Source organism: Arachis stenosperma, chromosome 5, assembly GCF_014773155.1.
Source record: "Arachis stenosperma cultivar V10309 chromosome 5, arast.V10309.gnm1.PFL2, whole genome shotgun sequence".
In the NCBI taxonomy this organism is placed as follows: Eukaryota; Viridiplantae; Streptophyta; class Magnoliopsida; order Fabales; family Fabaceae; genus Arachis; species Arachis stenosperma.
Window position 1 is genome coordinate 49319759 of NC_080381.1, and position 9674 is coordinate 49329432.

At 37.6% G+C, this 9674-nt stretch overlaps 1 non-coding gene across 1 annotated transcript; it reads left to right on the forward strand.

Moving 5' to 3' along the window:
- The first annotated feature begins 9365 nt into the window (after positions 1–9365).
- On the forward strand, positions 9366–9473 carry LOC130983782 (small nucleolar RNA R71). The gene has a single exon (XR_009087758.1). It is a non-coding gene; the product is annotated as a small nucleolar RNA R71 (small nucleolar RNA).
- The last annotated feature ends 201 nt before the right edge of the window (positions 9474–9674 follow it).

Genomic DNA, 9674 nt, shown 5'->3' on the forward strand with positions numbered 1-9674 from the left:
AAATTTTAATAATTTAATGATTGCCAACCAAAAACCCCTTAAATATGTAATTTTCTAATTTTTATATTGTCGTTTATATCACTAATGTTATAATTTAGTAATTATACTTCATTACTTATAATAACTTTTTGAGGTTTCCTCTACTATACACAATTTTTTCAATGGGTTTTTTGTGTTACATAAATAAAAAAGCCGATAAGTTTTAGTTTCCAAAACCCAACTTTTTTTTGGGAACACAAATTGGGTGAGCCCAATCTGATTTGGGCCACATTCTTTTTTATATTATAGCTAAAATTGTTTTTAAGTTAATTATTGAATATTATTTAAAATATTTTAAATTATACTATAGAATTAAATATTATTTAATTTAAACTTATGAATATTACCTAAATATAAATCTTAAAATTACAAATTTGATGGTTTGAATTATCTCTATTTAATTAGACATAAAAAAATAAAAATATATTTTATTTAGTTATTCATTTCTTTAAATTTAATTATTTGTATTTTATCCAAAATCAAATGAATACAAAAATTTAAATAATTAAATTTTTTATTTGAATAAATAGAAAAATTTAATGATTTTAAATTTTAACAAGCATTGTATTTATTAAGATAAATTAAATAATATTTAATTCTAAATTATAATTTAGTATATTTAAAATAATATTAAGTAACTAATTATTAATTTAACTTATTAATGTTAAACATATAAAATAATTAATTTATTAATCTTAACTATAAAAGTTATATATATATATATATATATATATATATATATATATATTAATGTTGTAGAATAAATAAATAAAGAAGAGAAAATAAATACAAAATAAAGAAGTATAAATAGAAGACTTGAGTATTAAAGTTCACCAATATTATTATCACACTATAATAAAAGTAATTCATATATATTTACTAATATTATATATGTTGCAGCTTATACTCACAGGGAGATAAAGAAAGAGAGAGTTTATATTATATATATGAAAGAAGAGAGTATTTTGTTATTGATGTGTCTATTGCATGTGACGATGCCTTCTATTTATATATGTAAAATACCTTCCTTTTCAACTCTCATTAATATGAATTTCACCTTTAAAAGGGATTTCTTTAATATTAACCGTCTAAGTCATAGATGGGAATCTATGTAATTGTTCTTATCACAATACTTCTCCTTGAATGTCCATTTAGGATTATGCCTCGTTAAAACCTTACTAAAGAAAAATCCAAAGGAAAAAAAAGCTTTAGTGAAGAAAAAAGAGTACAATATCCTTTGTGATGGGGACTGCCTCATTAAAATTCTTGTCAAGAAAAATCTAATGGGCAAAAAAACCTAACTAAGGAGAAAAAAGTACAGTCTTCCCCTTTTGTCGACATTATTTAATATCACAGAATTGGCGCATCCCAATTTGATGTACAAATTTTTCAAATGAGGATTTTAGAAGTGACTTTGTAAATAAATCTGCCAGATTATCACTTGAGCAGATCTGTTGGACATCAATTGTTCCTTGATTTTGAAGATCATGAGTGCAGAAGAATTTGGAAGAAATATATTTTGTTCTATCACCTTTGATGTATCCACCCTTAAGTTGAGCAATGCATGCTGTATTATCTTCAAACAGAACAGTTGGAGCTATTTTTCTATCAGTTAGTCCACAAGATGATAGAATATATTGGATTAAACTCCTAAGCCAAAAATACTTGCGACTTACTTCATGTATTACTAGTATTTCAACATGATTAGAGGATGTTGCTGCTATCGTCTATTTTGTGGACCTCCATGATATAGCTGTATCACCATATGTGAATAGGTATCTGATAAACCTCATTTTTAGAGTTTATCTTGTGTTGAATTTCGAGGATTTTATCACTTATCCCACATTTATTCAATGAAATAGCATAGTTTTGTGAATTTCTCATAATTTGTGCTTGAGAGTAAAAACATACTTTTTAGGCCCTTAATTTGCTAAATTTAATTCTCTTTAGTTCCATTTGATGCCTTGATGTGCTTGTTAGTAATTTCATGTTTAGAAGGCAAAGATTGGATTGAAGAAATGAAGAAAAAGCATGCAAAATGGAGAATTCATAAAGAAATAAAGATTTGGTGGAAATCAACGCCACGCATATGCATGCCCCACGCGTATGCGTACACTTGTCACGTGAACTCATTAAAAGAACACGCTGGGGGCGATTTCTGGACATGCTGGAGCCCAATCCAACTTATTTCTGAAGCTATTAGAGGCCAAATTCAAGAAGGATGAGGGGGGAGCAATTAGTGTATTGTAGGAAACATGCTTTAGGTTAGTTCTTGAGAGAGAAGCTCCCTCTTCTCTCTAGAAATTAGGGTTCTTAGTTTAATTGACGCTAATCTTTTGCTAACTCAATTAGTAAATTGATTAGGACGTTTGGATTGAGATTAACTAGTCTTGTTTGATTTTCTCCCGATGTTGGAGATAACGAAATAGGATTATCTCTTGATAATTATTGTTATGATTAATGACTAGGATATAAAACCTTGATTCTCAATCCTTGCCATGAATGCCTCTTTATTAGTTCTACCTTTAGTTTTTTTTCCTTATTTTATTGTCATTTAAATTTCTTACCATTTAATTTCTTGTCTTATCATTGATGACAGGATATTTTATACGCTTTTTGGCATCATTTTCATATAGTTTTTAGTATATTTTGTTTAAGTTTTATAAAGTTTTCATAGGTTTTAGTGTAAAATTCACATTTTTGGATTCTACTTTGAGTTTGTGAGTTTTTATGCAATTTCAGGTATTTTCTGGCTGAAATTGAGGAGTTGGAGCAAAAGTCTGATTCAGAGATAGAAAAAGCACTACAGATGCTGTCCAGATCTGATCTCCTTGCACTCGAAAAAGCTTTTCTGGAGCTATAGAAGTACTGTAGATGCGTTCTCAATGGCTATGAAAAGCTAACATCCAGAGCTTTCTATCAATATATAATAGTTCATACTTTGTTTCATAATTGAAGACCCAAAACTAGCGTTCAACGCCAGCCTCCTACCCTATTCTGGCGTCCAATGCCCAAAGGAGAAGAGACAGCGTCCAATGCCCATAAAGGACCCTCTAGCCAGCGTTCAATGTGCTAGAGGCCTCCTAGCACGTGGATCTCATCACAGCTCAGCCCAAACACTCACCAAGTGGGCCCCAGAAGCGGATTTTAGCACGAAAAGACTGTTTTACCTTTTTTATGTAATCCTTAGTCACTTGTTTAGTATTTAAAGAATTTTACACCTCTCATCAAGGAGAGTGGTGCACAAAATTGTGATCACTTCTTTTCACAACTCAAATAATCCCTAGTAATGGCCCCAAGGACTTGGTGCTCAATACCATGGCATAAACACAACTTCGCACAACTAACCAGCAAGTGCACTGGGTCGTCTAAGTAATAAACCTTACGCGAGTAAGGGTCGATCCCACGGAGATTGTTGGTATGAAGCAAGCTATGGTCACCTTGTAAATCTCAGTCAGGTAGACTCAAATGGTTATAGATGATATATGAATAAAACATAAAGATAAAGATAGAGATACTTATGCAATTCATTGGTGAGAATTTCAGATAAGCGAATGGAGATGCTTTGTCCCTTCCGTCTCTCTGCTTCCCTACTGTCTTCATCCAATCCTTCTTACTCCTTTCCATGGCAAGCATTATGCAAGGGTTTCACCGTTGTCAGTGGCTACCTCCCATCCTCTCAGTGGAAATGTTCAGCGCACCCTGTCACGGCACGGCTATCCAACTGTCGGTTCTCGATCATGTCGGAATAGAATCCAGTGATTCTTTTGAGTCTGTCACTAACGCCCCACAATCGCGAGTTTGAAGCTCGTCACAGTCATTCAATCATTGAATCCTACTCAGAATACCACAGACAAGGTTTAGACCTTCTGGATTCTCTTGAATGCCGCCATCAATTCTAGCTTATACCACGAAGACTCTGATCTCGTGGAATGGCTGGCTCGGTTGTCAGGCGAGCGCTCGGTTGTCAGGCGATCAACCATGCGTCGTGTATCAGGAATCCAAGAGATATCCACCCAATCTAAGGTAGAACGGAGGTGGTTGTCAGTCACACGTTCATAGGTGAGAATGATGATGAGTGTCACGGATCATCACATTCATCAAGTTGAAGAGCAAGTGATATCTTGGAATAAGAACAAGCTGAATTGAATAGAAGAACAATAGTAATTGCATTAATACTCGAGGTACAGCAGAGCTCCACACCTTAATCTATGGTGTGTAGAAACTCCACCGTTGAAAATACATAAGAACAAGGTCTAGGCATGGCCATGAGGCCAGCCCCATGATCTAAGATAGCATAAGACTAAAGATAGCTACCAAGATTCCAAGACATCAAATACAATAGCAAAAGGTCCTATTTATAGGGAACTAGTAGCTTAAGAATTACAAAGATGAGTAAATGACATAAAAATCCACTTCCGGGCCCACTTGGTGTGTGCTTGGACTGAGCATTGAAGAATTTTTGTGTAGAGACTCTTATTGGAGTTAAACGCTAGCTTTTGTGCCAGTTTGGGCGTTTAACTCCCACTTTGGTGCCAGTTCCGGCGTTTAACGCTGGGAATTCTGAAGGTGACTTTGAACGCCGGTTTGGGCCATCAAATCTTGGGCAAAGTATGGACTATCATATATTTCTGGAAATCCCAGGATGACTACTTTCCAACGCCGTTGAGAGCGCGCCAATTGGGCTTCTGTAGCTCCAGAAAATCCACTTTGAGTGCAGGGAGGTCAGAATCCAACAGCATCTGCAGTCCTTTTCAGTCTCTGAATCAGATTTTTGCTCAGGTCCCTCAATTTCAGCCAGAAAATACCTGAAATCACAGAAAAGCACACAAACTCATAGTAAAGTCCAGAAAAGTGAATTTTAACTAAAAAGTAATAAAAATATACTAAAAACTCAACTAAATATACTAAAAACATACTAAAAACAATGCCAAAAAGCGTATAAATTATCCGCTCATCACAACACCAAACTTAAATTGTTGCTTGTCCCCAAGCAACTGAAAATCAAATAAGATAAAAAGAAGAGAATATGCAATGAATTCCAAAAACATCTATGAAGATCAGTATTAATTAGATGAGCGGAGCTTTTAGCTTTTTGCCTCTGAATAGTTTTGGCATCTCACTTTATCCTTTGAAATTCAGAATGATTGGCTTCTTTAGGAACTCAGAATCCAGATAGTGTTATTGATTCTCCTAGTTAAGTATGATGATTCTTGAACACAGCTACTTTATGAGTCTTGGCCGTGGCCCAAAGCACTCTGTCTTCCAGTATTACCACCGGATACATACATGCCACATACACATAATTGGGTGAACCTTTTCAGATTGTGACTCAGCTTTGCTAGAGTCCCCAATTAGAGGTGTCCAGGGTTCTTAAGCACACTCTTTTGCCTTGGATCACAACTTTATTTTTACCCTTGCCTTTTGGTTTAAAGGGCTATTGGCTTTTTCTGGTTACTTTTTCTTTTTCTCTTCTATTTTTTTTCATTTTTTTTTGTATTCACTGCTTTTTCTTGCTTCAAGAATCATTTTTGTGATTTTTTCAGATCCTCAGTAACATGTCTCCTTTTTCATCATTCTTTCAAGAGCCAACAACTTTAACATTCATGAACCACAAATTCAAAAGACATATGCACTGTTTAAGCATACATTCAGAAACAAAAGTATTGCTACCACATCAAAATAATTAATCTGTTATAAAATCTGAAAGTCATGCAATTCTTCTCTTTTTCAATTAAGAACATTTTTCATTTAAGAAAGGTGATGGATTCATAGGACATTCATAACTTTAAGGCATAGACACTAATGATCATAAGGCACAACATGGATAAACATAAAGCATAATTTTCGAAAAACAGAAAAATAAAGAACAAGGAGATTAAAGAACGGGTCCACCTTAGTGATGGCGGCTTGTTCTTCCTCTTAAAGGTCTTATGGAGTGCTTGAGCTCCTTAATGTCTCTTGCTTGTCTTTGTTGCTCCTCTCTCATGATTCTTTGATCTTCTCTAATTTCATGGAGGAGGATGGAATGTTCTTGGTGCTCCACCCTTAGTTGTCCCATGTTGGAACTCAATTCTCCTAGGGAGGTGTTGATTTGCTCCCGATAGTTTTGTGGAAGAAAGTGCATCCCTTGAGGTATCTCAGGGATTTCATGATGAGTGGGGTCTCTTGTTTGCTCCATCCTTTTCTTAGTGATGGGCTATAACCTCATGAACTTCTACTTCTTCTCCAATCATGATGCTATGAATCATGATGGCCCGGTCTAGAGTAACTTCGGACCGGTTGCTAGTGAGGACTTGGTCCAACCTTTGATCAAAATTGACCCTTCTAAGTTAAGGGTGTTCATCTCCTTGCATCATGGGCAAGTTGAATGCCAACCTTACATTTTCCGGACTAAAATCTAAGTATTTCCCCCGAACCATTGTAAGCCAATTCTTTGGATCCGGGTTCACACTTTGATCATGGTTCTTGGTGATCCATGCATTGGCATAGAACTCTTGAACCATTAAGATTCCGACTTGTTGAATGGGGTTGGTAAGAACTTCCCAACCTCTTCTTTGAATCTCATGTTGGATCTTCGGATATTCACTCTTTTTGAGTTTGAAAGGGACCTCGGGGATCACCTTCTTCAAGGCCACAACTTCATAGAAATGGTCTTGATGCACCCTTGAGATGAATCTCTCCATCTCCCATGACTCGGAGGTGGAAGCTTTTGCCTTCCCTTTCCTCTTTCTAGAGGTTTCTCCGGCCTTGGATGCCATAAGTGGTTATGGAGAAAAAAAAGCAATGCTTTTACCACACCAAACTTAAAAGGTTTGCTCGTCCTCGAGCAAAAGAAGAAAGAAGAGAGTAGAAGAAGAAGAAATGGAGGAGAGGGAGATGGCTTTGTGGTTCGGCCAAAAGGGAAAGAAGTAGTGTTTAGGGTGTGTGAAAATGAAGGAGTGAAGATGGGTTTATATATGGGTGAAGAGAGGGGTAGGGTTCGGCCATTATGGGTGGGTTTGGGAGGGAAAGTGGTTTGAATTTGAATGGTGAGGTAGGTGGGGTTTTATGAAGGATGGATGTGAGTGGTGAAGAGGATAGTGGGATTTGATAGGTGAGGGGTTTTTGGGAAAGAGGTGTTGAGGTGATTGGTGAATGGGTGAAGAAGAGAGAGGGTGGTGGGGTAGGTGGGGATCCTGTGGGGTCCACAGATCTTGAGGTGTCAAGGAAAAGTCATCCCTGCACCAAGTGGCGTGCAAAAATGCACTTTATGCCAATTCTGGCGTTAAACGCCGGGCTGGTGCCCATTTCTGGCGTTTAACGCCAGCTTCTTTCCCTTTTCTGGCGTTTAACGCCAGTCTGGTGCCCCTTTCTGGCGTTAAACGCCCAGAATGGTGCCAGACTGGGCGTTAAACGCCCAACTGCTACCCTTACTGGCGTTTAAACGCTAGCAAGATCTTCCCCCAGGGTGTGCTGTTTTTCTTCTTATTTTTATTCTGTTTTTGCTTTTTCAATTTGTTTTGTGACTTCTCATGATCATCAACCTACAGAAAACATAAAATAACAAAAAAAAATAGATAAAATATAACATTGGGTTGCCTCCCAACAAGCGCTTCTTTAATGTCAGTAGCTTGACAGAGGGCTCTCATGGAGCCTCACAGATACTCAGAGCAATGTTGGAACCTCCCAACACCAAACTTAGAGTTTGAATGTGGGGGTTCAACATCAAACTTAGAGTTTGGTTGTGGCCTCCCAACACCAAACTTAGAGTTTGACTGTGGGGGCTCTGCTTGGCTCTGTTTTGAGAGAAGCTCTTCAAGCTTTCCCTCCATGGTGACAGAGGGATATCCTTGAGCCTTAAACACAAAGGATTCTTCATTCACTTGAATGATTAGTTCACCTCTGTCAACATCAATCACAGCCTTTGCTGTGGCAAGGAAGGGTCTGCCAAGGATGATGGATTCATCCATGCACTTCCCAGTCTCTAGGACTATGAAATCAGCAGGGATGTAATGGTCTTCAATCTTCACCAAAACATCCTCTACAAGTCCATAAGCTTGTTTTCTTGAGTTGTCTGCCATCTCTAGTGAGATTCTTGCAGCTTGTACCTCAAAGATCCCTAGCTTCTCCATTACAGAGAGAGGCATGAGGTTTACACTTGACCCTAAGTCACACAGAGCCTTCTTGAAGGTCATGGTGCCTATGGTACAAGGTAGTGAAAACTTCCCAGGATCTTGTCTCTTTTGAGGTAATTTCTGCCTAGACAAGTCATCCAGTTCTTTGGTGAGCAAAGGAGGTTCGTTCTCCCAAGTCTCATTACCAAATAACTTGTCATTTAGCTTCATGATTGCTCCAAGGTATTTAGCAACTTGCTCTTCAGTGACATACTCATCCTCTTCAGAGGAAGAATACTCATCAGAGCTCATGAATGGCAGAACTAAATCAAATGGAATCTCTATGGTCTCAGTGTGATCCTCAGATTCCCATGGTTCCTCATTAGGGAACTCATTGGAGGCCAGTGGACGCCCATTGAGGTCTTCCTCAGTGGCGTTCACTGCCTCTCCTTCCTCTCCAAATTCGGCCATGTTGATGGCCTTGCACTCTCCTTTTGGATTTTTATCTGTATTGCTTGGAAGAGTACTAGGAGGGAGTTCAGTAATTTTCTTGCTCAGCTGTCCCACTTGTGCCTCCAAATTCCTAATGGAGGACCTTATTTCAGTCATGAAACTTTGAGTGGTTTTGATTAGATCAGAGACCATGGTTGCTAAGTCAGAGTGGCTCTGCTTAGAATTCTCTGTCTGTTGCTGAGAAGATGATGGAAAAGGCTTGCCATTGCTAAACCTATTTCTTCCACCATTATTGTTATTGAAACCTTGTTGAGGTCTCTCTTGATCCTTCCATGAGAAATTTGGATGATTTCTCCATGAAGAATTATAGGTGTTTCCATATGGTTCTCCCATGTAATTCACCTCTTCCAATGAAGGGTTCTCAGGATCATAAGCTTCTTCTTCAGATGAAGCATCCTTAGTACTGTTTGGTGCATTTTGCATTCCAGACAGACTTTGAGAAATTGAATTGACTTGCTGAGTCAATATCTTGTTCTGAGCCAATATGGCATTCAGAGTATCAATCTCAAGAACTCCTTTCTTCTGATTTGTCCCATTGTTCACAGGATTTCTTTCAGAAGTGTACATGAATTGGTTATTTGCAACCATTTCAATTAGTTCTTGAGCTTCTGTAGGCGTCTTCTTCAGATGAAGAGATCCTCCAGCAGAGCTATCCAATGACATCTTGGACAGTTCAGAGAGACCATCATAGAAAATACCTATGATGCTCCATTCAGAAAGCATGTCAGAAGGACATTTTCTGATCAATTGTTTGTATCTTTCCCAAGCTTCATAGAGGGATTCTCCTTCCTTCTGTCTGAAGGTTTGGACTTCCACTCTAAGCTTACTCAATTTTTGAGGTGGAAAGAACTTTGCCAAGAAGGCATTGACTAGCTTTTCCCAAGAGTTCAGGCTGTCTTTAGGTTGTAAGTCTAACCATATCCTAGCTCTGTCTCTTACAGCAAAAGGGAATAGCATAAGTCTGTATACCTCAGGGTCAACCCCATTAGTCTTGACAGTGTCATAGATTTGCAAGAATTCAGCTAA